The 24,740-nt window shown below is 48.0% G+C and overlaps 1 protein-coding gene across 1 annotated transcript in view; it reads right to left on the bottom strand.

The window, feature by feature from the left end:
• The window catches only part of SPOCK1 (SPARC (osteonectin), cwcv and kazal like domains proteoglycan 1), a 517,390-nt gene that overhangs the window by 351,212 nt on the left and 141,438 nt on the right, over positions 1–24,740 (bottom strand). The window lies entirely within an intron of this gene.

Below are 24,740 nucleotides of genomic sequence, written 5' to 3'. Positions count from 1 at the left end.
CAGTTGACACGTCTTAGCTTTTAGTGACCCTGTGATACACGCTGTCACTGAAATGGGCTGGGCGTTCACGACACACTTGAGACCAGTGGCGCTTAAGTGGAAGCAATTTTGCCCACCAGGGGACACTGGCAATATCTGGAGACAATTCTCACTGTCACAAATGGGAGGGGGAGGTGCTGATGACGTTTGGTGGGTAGAGGCCAGAGATGCTGCTCAACCCCCCACTCTGCACAGGAGAGCTCCCCACACAAAGTATGTTCCCCACACAGTCCAAAAATTCTATGGCGCCAAGGTTAAGACACCCTGATGTAGAGCAAGTATTTTCGAGTGACAGCGGGCATAAGGTTTACGTGAAGGATTTACTGTAAATGCAAGTTTCTGTATCCCAATCCCCAGAGACTCTGTTTCAGCTGGAGTGGGAGTTTGCTTTACGTATGTACGTACGTATGTATGGTTGTATGTTTGTATGTATTTCACACAAAGACCTCTAGCCCACCCAGCTGGTTTTGAGATTTTCTGCAAACCGCAGCCATGCAATTCCAGAAGCTGCCACCGGGTAGCACTGCTGTTAGCTTGGGTAACAAACACCTCCTAGGAAGTTCTCAGGCAGAGCTCTGCGCGACCGCATATGCTGCATTTGCCCACAAAAACCTAACCACGGTTAAGTAGCAGTATGGACTGAATACAGAAACTGAATAAATCCACATAATATAGTGTAACATTTTAAAGGAATGTAAATACCATACACTGGGGACACCCTAACAAATACTCACCTCTGCCTAATTTAACTTATACTCAATCTTTTAGAACCAAGTGACTTCAGAGCTGTAAGGACTAAAGGCAACTAATCCCAGAGCCTCATCTGAACCAACAACGACACAGAGCTAGTCTCTAGAGTTTGTTATTTGCCAGGCTGTGCCCACCCGCAGTCCCAGATGTCAGCACTTCAGGGAAGAGAGCTCTTGCCCTGATGAGCTCTTCCCATTTAAGGGTTGTACATGTCTGCCCCTAAAGCACATCCCCAGCTGCCTGAACCTCTTGCACTAAATTTCCCACAGCGGTGGACACTACCTAGATCCCAGAGCCCAAAGTTATCCAAACTTGCTTTGTCCAGAGAATCACCTGGGGTTTGGTAGAAACACAGACCCTCGCCCTGGAGAATCGTTTGCAGTAAGTCTCAAGCAGAGCTGAGAATCTACTTGAGCAAACACTAGGCTAGGTAGTTCTTCAGCTCCGGTTCCATTCCAAACTTTTCCACAACGTGGTCCCTATGAGAACCAAATGGGCACCATTCTAGATCAGTCAGCTCCTCTGAGGGCTGGATATGGGAATGTGTATTTTAACAACGTCCGGGATGATTCTTTCACACATTAAAGTTGAGAACCCTTGGGGCACCTGGGTGGCTCTGTCCATTAAGCATCTGGACTCTTGATATCACTTCAGAGCATGATCTCACTGCGTCATTGGATCAAGCCTTGTGCCAGGCTCCACGCAGAGCACAGGGCCTGCTTGGGATTCTCTCCTCTCCCTCCATCTCTCTCCCTCTCTCTCTCTGCCCCTCTACCCACTTATGCATGCTCTCTCTCAAAATAAATAAATAAACTTTTTCAAAACTTGAGAACCCTTGCACTCTATATGAAAACAACTTAGAACATCATGCCATTCCTTGTCTTAGGGAAGCATCAGCTCTAACAAGGGTGAGGGGGTTCCTAGATAAATAGGAATGTATCAGCATTTGTTGCAAGCACTTCACCAGACACTCGGGGCATCTTGCTTGTTAGCATTTATCTCTGCCTCATCTGGTTCTCACAAACCTGCCATTTTATCACTTTTTTAGAAACAGACTTGGAGGGGTAAGGAGCTGCCCAAGGCCCTGGGGCTAGAGAGTGGCAGAGCCAGGATGCAAACTCAAGTCTGTCCCATGCAAAGCCTCTTTCTTCATTCAGACAGGCAAGGGGCAATTTTAATAAGGCCTGGATTTCCCTTCTTCCATCAAATTCTTTTTGGCTTCCTCTCTCAGGAGGACAGCAAAACAACCCCCCACCCCCACCCCTCCAAAGAGCGAGAAGCCCAGGGAGGCTGGGAGTTTGCATTTCCCTGCAGTCCCCTCCTGCCCTGGGATCCAGTTACCCGACAGCCTGAGCCACAGAGCCTGCAGAAACCCTTACCCCTCCTCGCTCAGCCTCTCCCTCCACAGTCCTCCTCCTGAATGGCTAATTCAAATGGACAGAATTTATTTGACTCTACTCTGCATTGTTTGACCCCCACCTGCTTCCAGCTTCAACTCCCAAGTCAAAAGGCAGAAAGTCAGAGCAGGGAGGAGAGAAAGACGGAGATAATCAGCCCTTGATTAACACTGAGCTGTGAACGCACCACCTTTTCTAATGCTGCACGGAGGACTGTCGGGAGGAATGCAGATGAGACATTATGAACATGCCGCCCGCACTGTAAAGTGCCATACAGACAGGAGTTATCATTCGCTAATGCGAAAGAAAAATAAACAGGGAAACACAGCTTTTGCAGCCAGTTCTCTTCCGAGAAACACCTTCTGCGACTGAAGAAGGCCAAGTTCTCGTAAACACTGGGTCTCCACTCAACAAGAGGTCTCCAGAGAGCACTGAGTGCCGGGCTCTGTGCTGGGCACTGTACTGAAAACAAAACTGTGCAAAGCATGGCCTGGTGGTCAAAATGCCGATGAGCTGGGAAAGAGGGAAAAAGAGAAATGCCCCAACCCCGTGCAGCATGTGCCTACTGGGACGGACAGTCTACAGGAGGTGAGAGTCAGAAGAGGTACCCAGACCTCCCCCTGGCTGTTCCCTGGACTCTGCCCTCCCCACATTCAGGTCCTTCCAGTTCTGCCTCCCAACCTGTCTCAAACACATCTACTCAGGCCCATTGTACTGTCTTAACTCAGTCCAAGCACAGCAGCTGTTGCCTAGATAGTGCTCAGCTCTGCCCTGTACCAATCCATCCCCCATGCTGTAGTGAAAGTGATTTTGCTACAATCCATCATGTTTTTAAATCCAATCCTATTTAAATGCCTCAGTGGTTCCTTGCAACTCTCTGGGGAAAGGTCAAAGTCCTTGCGGGGGGGGGGGGGGGGGGGGGGAGTTCTAGGGCCCTCCTTCAGTTCATGACTGATCTTCTCTCTACCTCCTGTTGAGCTCCAGCCATAAAGACCATCCTTCTTCTGGTGGGCTGTAATCCCTTCCCTCAGGTGTTAATAGGCACACACGGTTACCTGAGACCTGAGAGAGCAGACACACACACACCCCTCGCCGTCTCTGCCCGCTTTGTAATGTGCTTCTTTATCCTTCTGATTTCAGCTGAAACCACCTCTTCCTTCCCCTGAGCCCCTCCCATTCTAGCACGGTCATGACCTGCTCTGTCCTCTCGGAGTGATCTACAGGTGAGCATTTTCACACCCTATTATAACCAAGTCGCACGAGTATTTCTTCACAGGAAGAGGCATCACCTGGTGATCGTGTTAAAACTGTCTCAGTGAGTGCGGAGTGGGGCCTATGATGCTGTCTTGCCAACCAGCTCCCAACTGATGCTCATGTCTGCGGGGCTGTGGACCACAATGGGGTCAAGATGGGCCAGGGCCGTGCTTCCCCAGCACTAAGCACAAACCTAGCATATGTAGGCATTCGATAAATGTCTACGGGATGAATAAATGAGGGCAGTGAGGATGAAGTTAGACACGGAAGGATTTGGGGTTAGGTACTACTTTCATCGAGGCCTCAGGAGATAGGGACACTGAAAAGGTCCACAAAATTAACACTGTCCCCTGCAGATGAGACCTTCCTGATGAATATGTAAGTCTCCACTTATAAAGCCGGCTATTTGCCTGAATTCAATCCACAGAGCAAGTGCAAGACCAAAATAGAACATCTGAACTTGGGTGATTTTTGTGCCCTTTACCAAAGCTAAACAAATTGCTACTGCTGCAATCTCAGACAGGGGGCCATAGCGCCTGGGCTGAACTGTGAATTATTAATGTGAAAGATTTGCATGTGCTTTTTATGATTATGGCCGACTTTGATGTCTTTGTGCCCTGCTTAGGGCTTCCACACACAACTATAATTTCTTTACCAAGAGGAAAAAAAGAAAGAAAGAAACAATTTGCATAGGCCAAGTATAGGAAATGCGTTGAAGTCATTTCAATATAAAATGAAACGGCAACAATTATATCAGTCCTCTGTTGCCAAGGGTAATCTGGATGCTCTGAAAGGATGGAACGCAGGGGACTTGTTGAAATCACCATCATGAGAAAAGGAGCACAACATCTCTTTGGAAGTCTGACTCTTCATTCTGCAGACCAGTGATTTCAATAACACAGAACGGGCAAAAATGGAGGCAAGCATTTGCAACAACCTCAATCACCAGCTACAAATCAATACAGCTCTAAAACGGCCCTCCTCGTCCTCAGCCTTCCAAAGAGCTGGGTCCGACTTGCACGATTCCTTACAAAGATCACATTGTGTAACTCGACACACTGATTCGAATTGTACACAATGAAGAAGAAACCGGTGAAAAGAGAACTTTTAGGTAACTCTCCCAAGTCAAAATCGATATTTCTCTGAAGAACAGAAAGGAAGGCATGCTGCTGAGATCTTATTTACATACATGGGGCTCTCAATACAGGCCTGCCCCTTGGCTGAAAGAAGACATCAGTAGTTTCTCTCAGGAAACCCGCAGTACAGAGGGATGGGACACAGATAAAAGATGTTCAGGGTTTGTGGCTCTTTTTAATTCCAGTTCTGCACATCCTCGGGGTAATCTCTATCCTCGCCACAAGACCTGCAATATTTGAGGGCATCTATTTAAGTAGTCGATAGTACTGAGGGCTGGTTTCATACCGGCCCAGTCTGGGGGGGCCAAGAATTCAGGTTTCTGGCTTGGGCAAGTGGAGAGATGAGGGAGCCATTCACGGAGACCAAGACTCTAGCAGGAGGAACAAGTTGGTAGGGAGCACGGTGTAGGAGAATATGTTTGTGTGTCCCAGGGATGCTGCAACACACAACCACAGACTGGGCAGCTGCAACAATGGAAACGTCCTGCCTCACACTTACAGAACTACAAGTCCAAGATGAAGGACTGGCAGTGTTCGTTCCTTACCAGAACTGCGAGGGAAAATGTGTTCCAGGCCTCTCTCCTAGCCTCCTGCGGTTTGCCAGCAATTCTGGCATTCCTTGGCTTGGAGAAGAATCACCCCAATCCCCACCTTCATTTTCACATGGTGTTCTCTCTGTGTGGCTTCAAACAGTGTTTCCTCTGGGCACGTCTATTTCTCTGGCCAAATTTACTCTTTCATAAGGACATCAGTCACCTCAGATTAGGGCCCCACTCTAATGATCTCATTTTACCTTGATTACCTCTAGGAAGACCCTCTTTGCAAATCAGGTTCCATTCTTCGGTAGGAGGGGCTAGGAATTCAACACATCTTTTGTGAGAGACAGGATGCATCCTCTAACAGCGAAGCACGGGAAGACGTCAAGGCCAGTCGTCGCCATGTTAAGGGTGAACTAGCTGCACATGCGTGGGTTCTGAGATCGCCAGACAAATTTGCACAACAGACACAGAGTTGAGAGACGCATGTTTATACGTCTGTAACATATTTATCTGCTAAAAAGGGAACAGGTGAAGACCTAGGTGAAAATGGCGGAAGCCACAGATACGAATGAGAGCACCCAGAGAGAAGTCCTAGTGCTTCGTAGAGAAGGGGTGCTAAGAAGAGAACCTCAGAACATCAGTGCTGCAGAGACAGATGAGCAAAGAGGGGCTCGCAGAGGCCAAAGAAGACCCAAAAGGGCAACATTGCTGAGCCTAGGCCAAGAGTCAGAAGGGACTGGTCACTGCTCCCATTAAGGGATCCCAGTTATCTATCACTCCACAACAAACTACCCAAAACTTAGCGGCTTAAAAACACCTGCCATTTGTCATTTCTCACAGCTCTGTGGCTTGGGATTATCGGCGGGGCTTGGCTAAGTGAGGTTTCTGCACCAGGTGGCATCAACCACAATGACTTGGTGATATTCATCCAGGGGAGGGATCGTCTACAGGGGTCCCAATGCTGCTTCCTTCATGTGTCTGGTGCCTGGGGGCCAGGGAGGGGAAGGTGGCTGGACTCAGCTGCAACTGTCAGACAGGGTGTCCACTCAGGCCTCTCCAGCATGTGGTGTCGGGCAGAGTGGAGGGGCAGGCTCTCTCTGGTCCAAGGCTGTTAATACTTCCGGTCTCAGCAGAAGCAACCTTCGGCTGCAAGAATGACAATGTGGGACGTCTCGCGTGAAAAGCAGGAAAAAATGTCATCAAATGTAGAACAGAAAGTATTCTTCCCACAATAAGAAAAACAAAAAAATTCAACTAAATAATCCAAGTAAAACTCTTCAGCCCAGAGTCTGGCAAGTGCTAATCATCCATTATACGGTAGCAATGACTTAATCAGTTCTACAAGGCTTGTTATGAAAAGCAATATATACATCCATTTCCCTCTCCCCAGAGGCATGTTGGCAGCTATTTTTATAAACCAGCATTATCTTACGTCAAGGATAGGTCGGGCATAAAGAGACTAAGTCTGATCATATTCAAAAATGAAAAAGCTTTAAAAGTGGTTAAGACCTAGCTAGCTAGCTAGACAGACCCTTAAAGAAAATCTGCAATGCCAAGTTAACAAGAGGATGGTATAGACTCCTGGAAAAGAAACAGATTTTTTTTAATGTTTATTTTTGAAAGGGGTGCGTTGGGAGAGGGTGACAGAGGATCCGAAGCGGGCTCTGTGCTGACAGCAGTGAGCTCAATGTGGGGCTCGAACCCACAAACCACGAGATCATGATGTGAATAGTCAGACCCCCAACCAACTGAGCCATCCAGGTGCACCGAAACAGGTTTTACCAAGAAAGAGAAATGCTACTGAGGGCACTGGAGGTAAGACATTTAAGTCATTTAGGCACAATGGTTATTCATAGCATCCATGTTACTTAAACATATTGGCTTAAAATGTTAAACAACTCAGTTGCATATTGTATGTTTAAATATAGTTGACCCTATTTTACAGTGTTAAATGTCAAATATTTTTAACAATCAGGAATAAAAATATATAAAACTTGGCATCCAAGCGGATGTGAGAGTACCCCTGCACTAAAAGCATTAAGTGTGATCAGTTGTCAGGCCACGTAGCTGGGACATGAACTTCTTTTACCAATATGCAACTCTCCAGGACTTCCATATGAAGAGTTTATTTCATCCTAGGTCAGAATGGACAATTTCATCAGGATCCAGTTAAGTGCAGGTGGTCAAAATTTCCACCCAGGACTCAGCAGCAGGGTCAGCAGGTAGCTACGTCTGTCCCAGGAAAACAGGTAGAAACACAACCCTGATCCATCAAAGACCAAAGCACTTGAGATGACCCAAGAGTCAGAAGCATCCAGATGAAAACGAGAGTACTGGAGGCATGGGTGCTGGGACATAACAGGATGGCCAGGGAAGGGAGGAAATCTGGGATAGATTCCCACCTCCCAGCAGAGCAGACGGGCCACACAGAAAGAGCTAAGTCCAATCACTGACACTGTCACTCATGGGCAGAGGGGCAGAAGCAAGGTTCTTAGCCTCTCAGTCTCCTCAATGATCAAACACAAACACGACGCAGCCTTCTCACTCTGAGGTTGCTCCAGCAGGCTGGTTTCTGGACAGCATCCTCTACAGGACATATTCTCATGGTCATGGGCACGGTGTTATTGTGTTTGATCCCAGTGGTCCTCCTTAAAACCACAATGCCCTTGTCCACCTGGGCCAGAATCCAGCTTGAGAACTATCACATCCTCCATCCTTGAGACGAAGAAACTTCTGCACCTTGCCCTCTGCGCCCCCCAGTTCTGCCTCACTGCCACCACCCTCTTGCAAAAAGGCGTGACATGCTGTGGTGTGAACAGAGAGACAGTTTCAAGTGCTGACCACATCGGACAGCAGGAAGTTCACATACACTGCCACGATCTTACAGAAATAAGACATCTCCCCAACATACCAAACGTCAGCCCCCTTCACATACCCATTAAAGGAGCACCTTTGAACACATAATTTCATCATGTGGATCAGAAGAGCCACACAACCCTGATATAAGTAGGGCACCCCCTAAACCAAAATTATGCAACAGCCGTGGAGAAACATCAAACCTAATTCAGCCTCTCAACAGCCTTACTTTTGAAGGCACAGCTGAGAACCTGAGTAAGAAGCCTGTTTGAGGCTCTGAGAAGAGCTGAAGACCAATTTGCAGCAAGGCCACTTAGACAGACATGATGGGCTGAGGCTCTAGTATCAGAAGAACTTATTGGCTGTGTGACCTGAAGCAAGTCTCCTGACTTCTCTGCGCCTTCTCTCTTCCTCTTGAGTAAAACCCAGCTTGCCACATTGTTGACAAGGTTTGAGAAAAGGTGGGAGAAATATCTGGAATAAGAGCTGATGCACTGAAGGCCCCCCCCCCCATTGAATGGCCAACTACTATTATTGCTATTATTATTCCAGTAAATATTTTAATAGACTAGATTTTTTTTCTGCAAGGCACAGAACTAAACTCCATCTAAAAAGAGATCTCTGCGACACTCGTTAAATATCTGATGAGCCTCTAATATAGTCAAATATCATGGGGGAGAAAAACAGATGGAGGTGTGGTTTCTCACCTCAAGGTACTTACGGTATTATGACTACAACATACGCTCCAGCCTTGGACACACGAGATGTAAAGAATTTTCTAAATTTTTCATCAAGTTGTAATACATCTTTTTACGTCTCTGACTGTGGCTTCGACTAAGGGAGAGCCCCCGGAAGGACCAGACTCTGTGTGCACAGAGCTAGGAGAGGGACCAGTACGTTGCACACAAAAGCTCAGCAAGAAGCAAGGGGCAGGAAGGGATGGGATGGGGGAGACATTCAAGAGAGAAATCCCCCAGAAACAGCAGCCTAGTCACAGGCTAAGACACACCGATAGGCTACAGCCAACAACTTCTCAGTTCCTGAAAAGGCTAGTGAAACAACTTCTCTAGTTCAAAACAAAGACAGAGGAAAGGAGAGTGGGTGATTTTTCACATGTGGGTTAGAGGGGGTGGGCATTACAGTGACGCGTCTCCATATTCTCTTTCTTCACATCCACACACAACGATTATTTTCTGTATTTGTGAAAAACCTACAAAGCCGTTTTCTAGCTGATTTCAGAGCCAACGTCTCTGCAGTTCTGGATTTATCACGCACCACCGCAGTTCTGCTCAAGTCAGAGAAGACAAGGCTGACAGAGGACAAACAGAAAAAAAGACAGAACGGCTTTCCCAAAAGGGACACAGGATGTGGACTGAACCCACTGGCTTCTCCCTAGTAAACCAGAAGGCAAACTGATCACCAGGCCTTCCGCTGGCCTCACATCTGCCACGAAACACCTCAGCAGTTGGGTTCCCTTTACACATGAGAAACAAATGTCTCTGATCAGATAAGGCGGCCCCTTTAACAAACACCAATTATTCAGTCCATTAGAATTCTGTAACTACTGCCAGGTACTTCCCGGGCAGTACTTTATGACCCGACCAATAGAGACAGGAGAAATGTACAAATCAAAGGTGCCCAGAACACAGCACACTCAGCAAGCACAAGTTCATGACCTAAAACTCCTTCCCAGACAGCAAGCCCAGCAGAGACCAGCAGAGGAGTCTCCTCCTCAGCTCTCTGTCCCAAAGCTCTGTCCCCAGTAGGCCCACCTCCTCCAGGTGGTAAGGCCCCAGCCTCTCTCCACAGATGCCTGCTGGTCTCTCCAGCACCACGTGGCAAGGCTGAACACCACATCCTCCCTGCCTGCCCCTATCACCAGCCTGACTTAGCACCTATTAAAGGTGCCGTTAGGGGCCGTTCTGAGGATCCCCCAAATCACCTGCGCTGTTCAAAAAGCCTCAAGGACGCCACCTCCAAGAAGCTCCTGCATCAACCCTCTTCTTTGCCTTCGCACATTTTCGTCCAAGTTCGGACCTCTAAGACCTCTCAAATTGGATCCCCTGACTCCAGCATGTCCTCCTCTCCCCAGGGCGTCCCCACCCTGAGGCCGAGGTGCTGCAGGAAATCCAGGGGCTGGCTCTCCACTCGTCATGATAGACCCCCGGGGTCCTGGCCTCTACCTATCTGGTCCTACACTTCTGTCCCTACACCCTCCACTCCGGCCCAAAGCACCCACAATCCCAGCCTGGACTCCCGCCCGTGCAAGGCCCTGCCCGAACCAGTGCTCCCCACCCTGCTCCCCAAGGGCCACCAGGAGGTGGGCCTCGCTTGTGCCACCTAACTCCGTGCTCTGCTCCCCTCCCCGACCCCCAACTCTAAGCTCCCTGGAGGGAGGGCTAACTCTTACTGGCGTCCGCGCATGCCTCTCACGGTGCAGAGTTTTATAGACTACAGGTTTTCAATCAGTACTTGCTGAACATACTGTCTAATCAATCAATATAGCATAATATTTAGGGCAAAGGCCTCAGCAGCAACTGCAGATATCAGGTACTTTGTCTGTTGACAGCTCTATTTTGTGTCTCTACCACCAGAAGTTATCCTTCCTGAGAAGAGAGTCCTGTCTGCCTGGTCCCCACTGTACCCCAGCATGCAGGACAGGATTTGGCCCCTAGGAGGCCCTTAGTGGATATTTTGTTAAGTGAAAGATGTTTGTTTTCTTTCTTTTTTTTTTTTAAATGCTTATTTATTTCAAGAGAAAGAGAGCACAAGTGGGGGGAGGGGCAGGGAGAGAGAATCCCAAGCAGGCCCCGTGCTCAGCACAGAGCCCAACGCGGGGCTCAATCCCACAGCTGCAAGCTCACAACCTGAGCCAAAATCAAGAGTCAGTCTCCTAAGTGACTGAGCCACCGAGGCATACCAAATGATCCGCTTTCAAATCTCAGCTCTGCCACTTACTAACTGCGTCACTTTGAGTAAACGACTCACTCTCTACACCCTCGTCCTCACCCCCACCTCTGTAAAATGCGAGAACGGTCCAGGGTCATCCTAAAAGGCATCACAGGACGTCAATAAAGCAGTTCAGGACAAGGGCTCGGTGTGTGGCTGGACAAAGGGAACGTCCGTGGTGACCATCCGGGAGATGGGCCGGAATCGCCTGTGTTCCCACCACACCTCTTTCACCCTCCAGTTTGCTTTAAAGATCTGGTCTGTTCAGGGTACCTTTTAGTGCTTAGGACTGTGCCCCCAACACCCTCCACACTCCCTCTCTGGAGGCATCCCCTGTCCCCATGTCCCGTCTCCTTCCCTCAGCTCAGGTCACACCCCACCCTCAGGTGGGGTTCCATACACCTCCCTCATGGAGGGTCTGGAACACAACAGGCCGAAAGGACCACAGGCCGGGCTCCGGGACCTCGTCCACCTAGAACGCATCCTGCCAGCGTGTTTTCCTCCTGGGAGAGCTGCAAGCCCAGGGACAGTTCTTCCACTGTGACTCTGTCCCCCCCTCCCCTGTGGGAGGGAAGCTGCGTATTGCCGAGACCACGTCTAGGGAGCCTGCGCTGGCGTGGCCTCAGCTCACCCAAGTCAAAGCGCCCCAAGGTCTGGGGCCTCCTCCCACCTGCTCTACCTCATCGGCGCACACGGACGAGGCCACCCACTCCATTCCCATCTCAGTAATACTAACTCAGCCCCAATTTAGCTTTTCACATCTACCACCACACAGTCCACCTATTAACTAAGGTAAACTGCCAGCCGAGGTCAATTTATAATTTAAATCTGCACTGCGTAATGCATAAGATACCTTGTTATAAATTATTCACCCACAAATTGCCATCTGGACGTTTGGGGAACTTGGGGGGACATTTAAAAGAGAAGCGGGCATTTGCCCAGCATCATGTCAGAAAGCAAGGAGCGCTGGCTTCGTTGTTGTCGCTGCTGTTTTATTTGCCAAGAACCTGAGCAGATGGATTCCATTGCCCTCCTGCTAAAACTGCTGGCGAGCTGAGCTGCGTGGTTTCCAGCCCGGGGGCAGGGATGGGAGGGTTGGGGGGCACTCAACCCAGTCCCTCTCCCGCCCCAGGGTCCTGCGCTAATGCTGCACTTTCACCACAGCTACAGGGCACATGAATCACAGGAGTCCGTTTTATCCCCCAACAACACAAAGGCAAACATCATCTACTGCTGACCTAGTAATTAGCAAACACTGTGCTCTCTTCTCAAATTGATACAAAGAACCGATTTTCGTTCACCTGCAGCTCAATCTTCCTGATGGGAGTGCCCCCCCTAAAAAGGGAATAAGAGCTTATACTGCAACCTATTCATCGAGTTTTGCATGTGACAAGTACACACATCTTTCTCTTAGGCCACTGGGCTGAATCCATCCTTTCGATTCATCATAATCGAACATCTATTGCTATATCGAGGTACTGCACTATTTGCTGCGGACACAGAGATGAAGAGAACACACTCTCTGCTATGAGGGCGTTCACAGACCACAGGGGAGGTACTCATGCAAACAAACCTCTACAAAACAAATTAGCCCTGATGCCCACTTTGTTCTAGGCACAGTGTGAGGAGATGAGAATTGTGTGTGACGACTCTGTGTTCAAGGTCAGTGGGGATGGAAAAGTGTCTGTGATCGGTTCTGCTTGTGGAGGAAGAGAGCCAATGAAGGTTGCACAAAGAGATATCCTGAGCTGGGTCTTGCGGGAAGAGTAGGAATTTGCCAGGCACACGGGGAGAAGCTGCATTCTCAGAAGAGGGACCCACATATGCAAAGGTTCCGGTCACACAACTGCACGCGCATGGCAAATGGATTAGCATACATAAATGCATGAAAGGGCAGGAGCAACCCTAAGGGGGCGCTAGCTACGGGCTAGTCTGCCTCATCTATGACTCACGATTCTCCCAGAATCTTCGTGAAGTTGGAAGGAAATGGGATTTCTTTCACTCTTTCGTAAGAGAATACTGAGAACCCTTGTCATCCCTTGTCCTCATCCTCTGTTAATAAGTCACCCTCCAGCAGAGTAAACCATGAGGACGCCAAGGTGCCATTCTGTTTGCACAGTTCTTCCCGGGAACCAAGAAATCATGGCCAGATTCACCTCATCCTGAGATGCAAATGAGGGAAAAAAAGGAAGAGAAACTTGGCCTTCCGTTAAGGCCTCCGGAGCCCCATTTCCTTCCTGAGGACTGGACCAGTCACTGCAAATCCTCACGGGTTTTCTATGCACAAGTCAGAGACCAACAAGTAACGAAATGAAGCTGTCCAGCGGGAGAGGACAGGGCGAAGGGGCTTTGTGTCCATGAGAGACATCACAGGGCAATGACTGAGGAAGACTAGTCATGCTCTCGAGGCAAGTATCTCTTTACGTTCCTTCATGCCTACCCGGTGTGCCGGGATGAGGAGATGTGTTCAGGTCAAGTACAGCCAACATCACTGCACAAGTGACAGAAGGGACCCAGGGTATACCTAGGGCATCGCTCTTCTGCCCTTCATCTATACAACACGTTTATTTAGCACTGTTCACTTTCACCTAACAAAGTAGATAGACAGATACACAGGGAGGTAGACAGGTAGGTGGGTGGGTGGAGAGATGGCCTTCACTGCCAATAGTACCTCCCCAGGCAGTCCTAACTTTCTACCAGCCGCGGTAAGAAATGGAATCTGTCCAGCAGGTCTTCCGTTGTCTCCTCCAAAACTTCAGTGCTCCAGGTGGTTGTGTATTTAAGAGAAATTTTCTGTTGGTTTTTTAATAAACTGTGTATATAAGGGTTTGCTATTCTTTGGCTAAACCCTTTCTGAGACCGTGTTCAAACAGATTAAATGCTCAGAACTGTGAAGGGTTTTTCTGTGCCTCCTGGACAAAATTTCAAGACTTACATGATCAAATCAAGAATCCAGATATCCTGAACTCCAATTTAATAGGCACTTTCAGATGGCACTGGAAGTATGAGCTCATCACAAAGCCTACAGTATGGGAGAACGGAAGGCAGCATCTTTAAAGCATCGTTTCTGGGATGAAGGCTAAAAATTGTCTATCACAGCCAGTTAGCCTCAAAAGAAGCCCAAATAAAGCAAGCCCACTCAAGGGCCAGTGGTGTAAGACCTATATTAGAAGCGATCTTTTAAGTGTCCCATCCTTAGGAAACACAAATTCTCCCTCTAACTGGGATATAGGACCCTCTAAGAATAAAACCCTGGGTTACTTTCCAGTAATATTACCGTACCTTAGAAAGCAAACTAGGGGGCGAACTGGAAATTTACATTTGGACAATACTCTCAGTGAATTGTAAGATACTTTTCTGACATTTCATCATCAGGACAAAAGCTGCCCCCCAGACAGAGAATAACATACAGGTGTGCGTCTTCACAGATACCTCCATCTCTGATTAAAGACCATGACAGGTGACCCAGAGCATACGAAACCAATTAAGAGTGTTAACATACAGAATTTTGAACTTATATTCAGAGTTAATATACAGAATTTGGGATCAAAATTAGCTATTACATCGACAGAAATTATAGCCATTTATTGAGTACCTACTGTGTACCAGGCAATAGGTCAAGGACATGTTCTCGCTAGCGTAATGTGAGAGCAAACCCTACAGGGTAGTGGTAACTCCTACTTTGCACAGATGAAGGTGAGGAAATGCAAATTTTGTTACTTCCTACAGGTCTTCATTAATGGAAACTCATTTTTTTTTTTTTAATAAAACACTGCATTCCACACTAAGGAGCAAATATAGTCAGCATTTTTATACGCTTGCCCAACTGAGATAAAAAGCCAAAAAGAAATACATAGACAGATACAGTTCCTGAATTGTATTTGTTTTACTCTATGATGGACATAGTGCAGCACCAAGCTCTCCCGACATCACGCACACATCTACGTGGCTGCCCTGCCCCCCAACTGGGAGGCGCCTGTGACCCACAAAGTCACCCTGCAACAAACTGCGAGACCCTCTTGGGGACACGCAAGCTAGTAACTACTCACAAGGCTGTCCCTAAACGTCCAAGGAACAAAGAGGGCCACTTCCATTTGAATCACTCAGAGACGATTTCAGAAAACCAGCAATCAGGGTCACCCTTCCCCTGTTGCACACGCCCCGTCTCGGGCTCAGCTCGGCTGCCAGACATAAATGTGCAAGACTCCAACTGCCATCAGTTTGTCACAACACTCACCTCTCCCACCAACCCTCCAGGAAACATGTAAAATCAAACACAGGCACACGACAAGCGAGACAAAAGGCAGAAGAAGGTGGGCGTTTGTGTGCTCAGAACTCTGGAACAGACCTGGGTCTGAGTTCTGCCATTGCTGACAATGCGTCACATGACCTCTTACAAGGCAGGCAGCCTTTCCGATAGTGATCCAAGGGCCACCTGGACCCACCTGGGTCTTGATCATCTTTCAAAGTCACCAGCAAGCAGAGTGGAGCCATGACTTCCCAGCAGTGCTGCTGAACCTTCAAAAAGCAAGAGCATCTCCAAACACCACCCATCCTAGGATGTGTCCTTACGTCCAGGGAAGGGATTCCACGTGGAACACTGCAGCCTATTTCAGGAAGAGGTTCAACATTTCCAAATGAGTCCGACAGCTTTCATCTCTGCAGGACCTCCCTTTAATTCCAAAGTGCCCCATGCTAGCAAGAGTCTTGACGGTAACACCGTACAGCAAGATTTGTAGTTACGCCACACATGGTGACTGCTAATTTCCTTTCCTTACATCCCATCCAAGTGCACATTTGTCGGAAGACTGTCTACATAGGTTCACACCTACAGGTTTGAGAAACTTGTAGGTCGGGGTTCCTCAAGCTTCTCCAAAAAGATGACCACAGAGACGGGGATTAGGTTCCTCAGGAAAGCCATTCCACACCATTTCAGGGATGGGACCCTTCTTCATATGTTCCTACCTATCCCTCCCCCCCCCCCCACAGTAAAGCATTATCGTATGATGTTTGTTAGGGATTCAGTGTGTTCCCTCAAACTTCGTACATGGAAGCCCTACCCTTCAATGTGATGGTGTTAGGAGATGGTACCTCTGGGAGGTAAACAGGTTTAGATGCAGCCATGAGGGCGGAAGGTCCAGGATGAGATAAGCGCTAAGAAGAGGAAGAGGGGTGCCCGGGTGGCTCGTTGGTTAAGTGTCACACACTTGATCTCAGCTCAGGTCATGATCCCAGGGTTATGGGAGTGAGACCTGAGTCGAGCTCCATGCTGAATGTGGAGCCTGTTTGAGATTCTCTCTCTGTCTCTCTCTCCTTTTGCCCCTCTCCCCTGCTCATGTGCTCTCCCTCTAGAAAAAAAAAGAAGGGGCGCCTGGGTGGCTCAGTCGGTTAAGCGGCCGACTTCGGCTCAGGTCACGATCTCGCAGTCCGTGAGTTCGAGCCCCATGTCAGGCTCTGGGCTGATGGCTCAGAGCCTGGAGCCTGCTTCCGATTCTGTGTCTCCCTCTCTCTCTGCCCCTCCCCCGTTCATGTTCTGTCTCTCTCTGTCTCAAAAATAAATAAAACGTTAAAAAAAAAATTTTTTTTTTAAAAAGAAAAAGAAAAAAAAAAGAAGAAGAGGAGGAGGAGGAGGAGGAGGAGGAGGAGGAGGAGGAGGAGGAGGAGGAGGAAATATCAGACCTCCTTCACTCCACCATGTGAAGACATAGGGAAAAGGCAACCATATGTAGACCAGGAAGACAATCCTCACCAGGATCCAACCATGCTGGCACCCTGATCTGAGACTTCCAGCATCCACAACGGTGACAAACAAACATCTGTTGTTTAAACCACCCAGTCTGCTGGAGTTTGTTGCTGCAGTCCAAAGGAAGACAATGTCATAATGATTCATCTCTCTCTCTCTCCTGTTAGACCACGATCCCTGTAAAGGGCAGGGGAGGGTCGATTTATGCTCACCACTGCATCCCTGGCACCCTAGCACATGGTTTGGGATCTAAGCATCCCTAGCACATGGTTTGGGATCTAAGAGGCACTAGGGACATACGTGTGAGGTGGGTAGCTGCACGCATGCATGGACGGATGGGTGAGTGGATGCACGCATATGTGCAGACGTGAAAATCACGGTTTTGAATAACGTTCACCACTGCACTTAACGGTTCTGACATAATAAGTAAAAATGCAGGAAATAAAATTATATAAACAATGTGATTTCAATTATGTAAACATTTACACATGATTAGGAATCTGGAAGGAAATATGCTAAAAATGCTAATAACGGTTATCTCTGGGTGGTACGATTAGGGTTGATTGTTGCAGTTTTCATGCCCCATGTTTCCATAAATTGCATGTATTACATTTACGATCCAAAACAAGACTACGTTTTTAAAAAGGAAATTACTAAGAATTAAAAAAAGCACCTCTGTTTTAGGAGATTTTCTCCTCTAAAAGCAGAGCAGAGGGGCACCCAGGTGGCTCAGTTGGTTGAGCGTCCTACTTCGGCTCAGGTCATCATCTCACTGTTTATGAGTTTGAGCCCCACATGGGCTTACTTCTTCAGCACAGGGCGTGTTTCAGATCCTCTGTCCCCTTCTCTCTACCCCTCCCTGCTCGCTCACTCACACACACACACACACACACACACACACACACACACACTCTTTCTCTCTCTCAAAAATAAATAAAACATTAAAAAAAAAAAAAAAAAAAAGCAGGGCAGAGACGTAGGGTGGCAAAGTCAAGACAGATAGATTCATGTACCCAGAGGTTAGGAGCTCACATCTCTCCAGGTTTCCCAGGAGCACAAAGGATCCTCACACGCAATCTCCACTCTCGCTCAGATACTTTCACAGTGGACATTCCCATGCGGTGTTGTTCTGACCTCAACCATCTAGAAAGAAGGGCTGTACACAGGTACAGGTCAAGGAAGTGTCCCCTTTAGTGACAGACCAAAAACTCTGAGGAAGCATCAGACCAGGAGAAAAAGGCTAGGAAAAAAATATGACCCAATCTTAAGAGCCGTGAAGAGCAAAACTAAGGGAATCCCAAAGATGTTCATCAAGGAACTCAAGTTTCAACCAAAGCTGTAAGTACCGAAGAAGGTCATTGCTCTACAGGTACTTCTTTAAGAAGGAGAAGGGCTCACACTATAGGTAATGACACCAAGTGTAACAATGGCAGCTACCAATGGCTAAGGGTCTGACATGGGCTGGGCAAGACTGAACTGTAAAGGGTACAGGCCACATTGTCTCTGTCACCATACTCAACTCAGCAGCTGCAATGCAAGTATAGCTACAGACAACGCACAAGAATAAATACTTCTAGGGGCACCTGGGTGGCTCAGTCTGTCAAGCATCCGACTCTTGATTTCGGCTCAGGTCATAATCCCAGAGTCTTGGGATCAAGCCCCGCATCAGAGCCGGCACTGAGTGTAGAGCCTGCTTAAGATTCCCTCTCTCCCTCTGCCCCTCTCCCCACCTCACTCTCTTTCTCTCAGTAAATAAATAAATAAATAAATAAACAAACACTGCTGTGTTCAAATAAAACTCTACATACGAAACAGCAGACCACATTTGGCCCGAGCACTATACATTGCCAAGAATTGACATAATAAAACAGGCAATGTGAAATCTCTACTTCCTACAACCCTCAGATGGGGAAACTGAGGCTCAGAGAGACTATGTCACTAGCCCAGGCTATGCTATCAAAAAGTGGCATGATTTGACTCACCCCCATGTCCAGCTGACTCTAAAGAGCCCACTCTTTAACACCCTTGTGCCAGCATCCTGCTGAGCATGGGGACCCAGGAATAAGACGCAGGTCCTGCCTTCCAAAGTTTGTAAGTGAAGATGGGCATCTGCTCCAGAGGTAGCCACCCAACACCCCATCCTCAATACAAGTACATCCCAGCAGAATTAAAGAGGTGTCAAAAACACTACAATCCACAGCACAGACATACGAGTTAACCTAATTCCTCTACAAAAGGGTTTTACCCTCTACACAAGGACACTGCTAGAAAGTGAGCTAACGTGGGCTTTTAATTACTGGTTTACACGTCTCTGAGGGGTGAGTGTAGAAGCTGACAGACAAGACACAGCCTGAGGAACCCCCGCCAGATGTACTGGGTGATAGTTCAGCTTCATGGGTAAGAGTCTATCACCTTTCCCTCCAGATGGACCTGGATGGCAATCCTCGCTCTGTGTGACCTAAGCCTCGGCTTGCTCCCCTGTAAACCTAAGTTCGGAATCTCCTCCATCTTGGGGCTGTTAGGAGACAAGATGGGGGGCAGAGGCTGCAACTATTTTGTCCATCATCATATCCGCAGTACCAGGCACACAAAATCAAGGGCAGAAAGAAAAATTAAAAGGGAGACTTTCGGAAAAAAACTTAAGTCAGCAGGAAACTTATCTTGTGAACAACTTCCCTTTAAATAAAGAAGTCTAGCACCGGAAGCACGGATAGCTCTCTTCAAGAGAGAGAGGCACAAACCCACCCTCCCTGTGAGCCACGGAGGCCCTTTCCTGCCGCCACAGGCTCGTGTGAATGGCAGTTAACGTGAACACAGAGGGTAGGGCACAGCTTCTGTTCATTGCTTCTGACCCCAGAATAAACTCTGACCTTATTAACCTCCAGTAAACAGGAGAGGAGAGCCAACCTGCCCCCCACCCTCCACCCGCAGGCCTTTCTGGGGGCTGCCTAATTGGAAAAGGATAAGGGTTAAATGTGAAGATTTTCAAGAGGTCTTCCCTGAGGCAGAACCACCATTTGCCCACCTGTGGCTCCTTCATCAGCTGTAATGCTAGAGGCCAGGGGGTGGGGGCAGGAATAGTGATATTTTTTGCACCTGCAGTGTCCCAGGGACCACAGGGCTAAAAAGGCAAATGATGTCATTTTATGCTTAGGGCAATCCTGAGAGGTGAATGTTTTCACTCACATTTAAAAGAGGGAGCCACAGGGACACCTGGATGGCTCAGTCGGCTAAGCATCCAACTTTGGCTCACGTCATGGTCTTGGAGTTTGTGACATCAAGCCCCACGTCTGGCTCTGTGCGGACAGCTCAGAGCCTGGAGCTGGCTTTGGATTCTGTCTGCCTCTCTCTCTGCCCCTCTCCTGCTCGTGCTCTCTCAAAAACAGATAAATGTTAAAAAAAAAAAAAAAAAGAGGGAGCCACAGATCAGAGAGGTTGTGTCATCCGTCCAAGCTCACATAGCTGTTAGGGGACAAATCCAGGTCCAAGGGACAGATATGAGTTCAATGACCCTCCACCTCACCTTCACCCAATGCCCAAAGCATTGCCTTGTCCCTTCCCCCCTCACCAACCTCAGCGTGCCCCACTTCCCTGTTGCCCACTATACACCAGCCACAGTAGCCTCCTGTCTGTTCCAAGAACCTGCTGTTCCCCCTTCCCTGGAATGTTCTCACCCCTTCTCTTTACCTGGCTAACACCTATTCAGCCTGTGGCTCTCAGGTCAGTTGTCATTTGCTCAGGAAGCTCCCCTTGGCCACCACCCTCAGCAAGAGCCTAGCTTAACCCTCCACCCTCATCACTGTCTCCTTTAAGGTGACCCTGGATCTTTGCCTCGTAGCAAGTGCAATTCAGTGGTAAGGTGGAAGAGCCTGGTTTATGGCTTCTTTCCCAACCAGGAGAGTGGGTTTCAGGAAAGACAGTAACTGTGTCTTTTACACTACTAAACCCAAGTACTTCCCATAGTGCTTGACACATAGATGTTCCACTGTATCTGATGAAGGAAGGAAGGAAGGAAGGAAGGAAGGAAGGAAGGAAGGAAGGGAGGGAGGGAGGAAGGGAGGGCGGGGCTAACAAAGGAACAAACCTTCACCCCTACACATTCTCCAGACATTTCAGGAAGCCCAAACTCAACTTCCTTGAGTTTACCACAAGCCACTAATCACGCATGCATACACAATTTACCACCCATGCTAAGTTCTGGAAAACTAAGATTACAAATCATCCACTACTCTTTTCAGGTTATAGCAGAACCCTACCCTGCAATTTCCATAATGAACCTTGTCCGTGTCATTTCTAGATGCTGCTGCCACTTTGGCTTTTCTGCCACTGCTACTCAAGCGACCTGATGAAAGAATCCACATAAAGCTGGGAAAAGTGGACTGTTTTCTATAAAGCACTGGGTGAGGGGCAGATATGCACAGGGCTCCAGTACATAAGGAGCTTTTACAAAAAAGTCTCACAGCCCTGGCAATATGTGACCGACAGATAATGGGGCAAATTCACCCTCTCGGTCAGGGATGATGCATCAGAAGGGCAAAATATGGACCCTCCCTGCCTGGGGCCTGTACCGTTGGGACTATGCCCATCACTTTTATACATATAGGATCAGGCAGGATTTGGCAGCCAAGGCTTGGAGTGGGAGTTATGCAAAGCTGGGTTCAAAGTGTGGCTCCATCGCTTCCCACCGTCTGTGTGGCCTTACATCTCCACCTCTGTAAAATGAGACTAATACTAGTTCCCCCTCCAACAGGTTCTGTTGGGATGAGGTGGCTTAAAGGCAGGCAAACTGCCTGTTTGAGCTTGCTGCATGACCACTGTCATGCCACCATCTGCCCCCCCTATGGAATGTGAGCTACTCAACGGCAGGAATCAGGTGAGGATCCACTTAATGTCTCAGCACTCAGCAGTGGCCCCGGCACACAGTAGGGCCTCAGGTCATGCTTTGGATGAATACACTTATCCAGGCTTATAGGCCACTCTGCCGCTCAGTCGCCCCTCTCCTCTGGCTGTGGTTCTCAGCCCAGGGGTCTCTGCTAAGACTCTCCGGGGAGCAGTGCTGTGGCCGGTAAGCAAGTTTGGGAGAGCCTCAGCCTTTTCCTTCAGGAACACAGAAGTCTCTGGCCAACCAGAAGTCACTGTGGTTTCCTCCCAGCCCTCTGCATAAAGCCTGGGTTCAAAGACTCACCCCTCAAGGTGGCATTCTGACCTCCTCAAACCTTACCTACCGAAGCAAGTGTAGGAGGAATTCTAGAATCTATTCAGAAATGCGTAACCCCCCTTCCCTGAATGCAATTTTTCCCTCTTCAAGGGACTCTGAGACATCTCCTTAAAAAGGAATATTAGGGCGGGGCGGCTGGGTGGCTCAGTCGGTTAAGCGTCCGACTTCAGCTCAGGTCACGATCTCGATCTCGCGTCTGCAAGTTCGAGCCCGCGTCGGGCTCTGGGCTGATGGCTCAGAGCCTGGGGCCTGCTTCCGAGTCTGTGTCTCCCTCTCTCTCTGCCCCTCCCCTGTTCATGCTCTGTCTCTCTCTGTCTCAAAAATAAATAAATGTTAAAAAAAATTTTTTTTAATAAAAAAAAAAAGGAATATTAGGGGAAACCTTTTTGAGTGTCTCACATAGTAAGCTAAAATCTTCCTTTAAAAACACCAAGTGCTGAGCAATCTGCCTCCTAATCCATTCACAACTCAGCCATTCAAGTCCTAGAATAATTCTCCCATGATTCATGTTAATCATTCTACCCTCATAATATGAATCATCTGTTGAACGGAAACTTTCACCAAGATGGGCAAGAGCCACTGGATCTTGCTTTCAAAATCTCTCCAGAGCTCAGAAGGTTCTCTACTAATGACAGAAAAGTTACTGTATTTTTAGCAAGCACTTTAAATATTACTCATGCAATCAAAGCTGTTTTCCTAACTCAACATATACAGTTTTCAAACATGCAATACGGTTGACCTTATTAAATATTCTGTATTACTACTTACAAACACGACATACAAAAGTACAGTCCCAAAACTTCTGGCAACACTTGTAAAAAGGGAATCCTCATAAAATGCCCCAGAGGGAAGAGCAAAGGCTCTGAGTGTGGCACAGAATGCCAACCAATGCCATGGGAGGCAAAGACAAGGTCGGGTCCCCAGGAGAGCTCTTTGCATAGAAGTCCAGGAGGCAGGCAAACAAAAATCTCTAAAAATACTCTCCAAGAGCTCCAAGGACAAGACAGCATCTTTCTTTCAATACTACCCAAATACAGGATGTCACATGGGTAACAGGACAATTATGTTTTCAAAATAGAAAACTTGAAACTGTCTCATCAAAATCTATAAGCTAGATAATAATGCCACAAATAGCTCCCATTTACTGAACACTCACGACCAGGTATTGTGCTAAATGCTATAGAGATTTAAGATCTTTAATCCTCATGACAATCCTGTGAGATAAGCACTATCATCTTCATTTTTCAGATAAGAAAAAAGACACAGATGTTAACAAACTTGCCCGTGGCCACTCTACCGAAAAGGGGCAGAGCCAAGCTGGGAACCAGAACCTTTTGTATTCCAACACCCATACCCTAAATATGTGCACCAAGCTGGCCTAGAAGGTCAAGACTAGAGTCCCCTCCAGCCCCACCTTAGCATGCAGGGGTTAATGCCATTTACCCTCTGTTAAGTGTCAGAACATTTCAGCTCTTTGAATGGGCAGGTTGTGGAGTGAAGCAGAGACATCAATGATTAAGCATGAATTAAATTAGAAGCAACTGAAGCAGGGGAGTCCATCACAGCTTCCATGGTTAAAGTCCACAGAAGAGCCAGAGGGAAAAGAGCACAGATCTAAGAAAAGGTGAAAAAAAGGGAGATAGATGCTCCAGCTAAATGCGGACCAGCTGCCTCTGCAAAACAAGAAATCAGACCAAATAGGGGGCACCTGGATGGCTCAGGCACTACGGCGTGTGACTCTTAATCTCAGAGTCATGAGTTCAAGCCCCAAACTGGGCATGAAACCTACTTTAAAAAAAAAAAAAAGACCAAGTAAATGAGGATCTGAATAAGCAAATGACTGTGGTTGCAAGTTTTAAACACCAGACCTTAGACTGCTAACACTGCTGAGCCAGAGATGACAGAGAGACAGCGAGAAAAAGCGCTCTAACAAACGAGTCAAATGGCAGTGATTCTTTACTTCCAGTGCTCTCATTTGTTTTGTTTGATTATTTATTCCTATCTTTTACGACAGATGCAGGGAGCCTGGGTGGCTCAGTAGGTTGAGCATCCAACTCTTGATTTCGGCTGAGGTCATGAACTCCCAGTTCATGGGTCTGCACCCCGTGGCAGGCTCCATGCTGAGCATGGAGTCTGCATGGGATTCTCTCGCTCGCTCGCTCTCTGCCCCTCCCCCGCTCGGCTGTGCATTCACGCTCTTTCCCAAATAAATAAACATTAAAAAAAAAAAAAAAGGTGGCTTCATGACCTCATGACCCTCTCCTCAAAACACTACTTGAACTGGAGTGAATACCTTTTCCAGGAAGACACAGTCAGTAGCTTGAAATAATCCGGCTAAATTCTCCCTCAAACATCTGTACCTAATAGTCACAATATTGGGGTCAGCTAATGATGGGGTTTGAACCAGAAGATGCTATGGAGCTACGGCTGGGACAACTGCTTTCAAACACAAACATCCTAATCCACGAGCAGACACATTCAGTTTCTTTCAAGTAGTACCTAGTGACGCAGAAGAATAAACCAGGCAGGCCAAAGCAGGGGTGAGGGAGGGAGATTACACTACCCTTTAAGCTAAAGTTACAACTGTGGAGAGTGCCACAAAGGAGGGGAGCGTGGGGCCCTGTGGCACCTGTGAGCTAGCCTGGGGGTCTAGGAAGGCTTCCCCAGGAAATGAGACCAGAAGGAAGAGTGGACACTAGCTGGGCAGAGATGAGAGAGCATGGTGCAGACGGGGAGAACAACATATGCAAAGGCCCTGTGCAACCCAAACAAAGCCAGCCAGGCTAGGGAGCGGTGTGCAAGTGGATGCCCAGAGCACCCCACACAGCTCCGGGGTGGCCTCACACCACTATAAACCCA

The sequence above is a fragment of the Panthera onca genome, chromosome A1 (genome assembly GCF_046562875.1).
Source record: "Panthera onca isolate mPanOnc1 chromosome A1, mPanOnc1 haplotype 2, whole genome shotgun sequence".
Taxonomy (NCBI): domain Eukaryota; kingdom Metazoa; phylum Chordata; class Mammalia; order Carnivora; family Felidae; genus Panthera; species Panthera onca.
The sequence above is the reverse complement of the archived record's forward strand: the minus strand, read 5'-3'. Positions and strand labels throughout refer to the sequence as shown.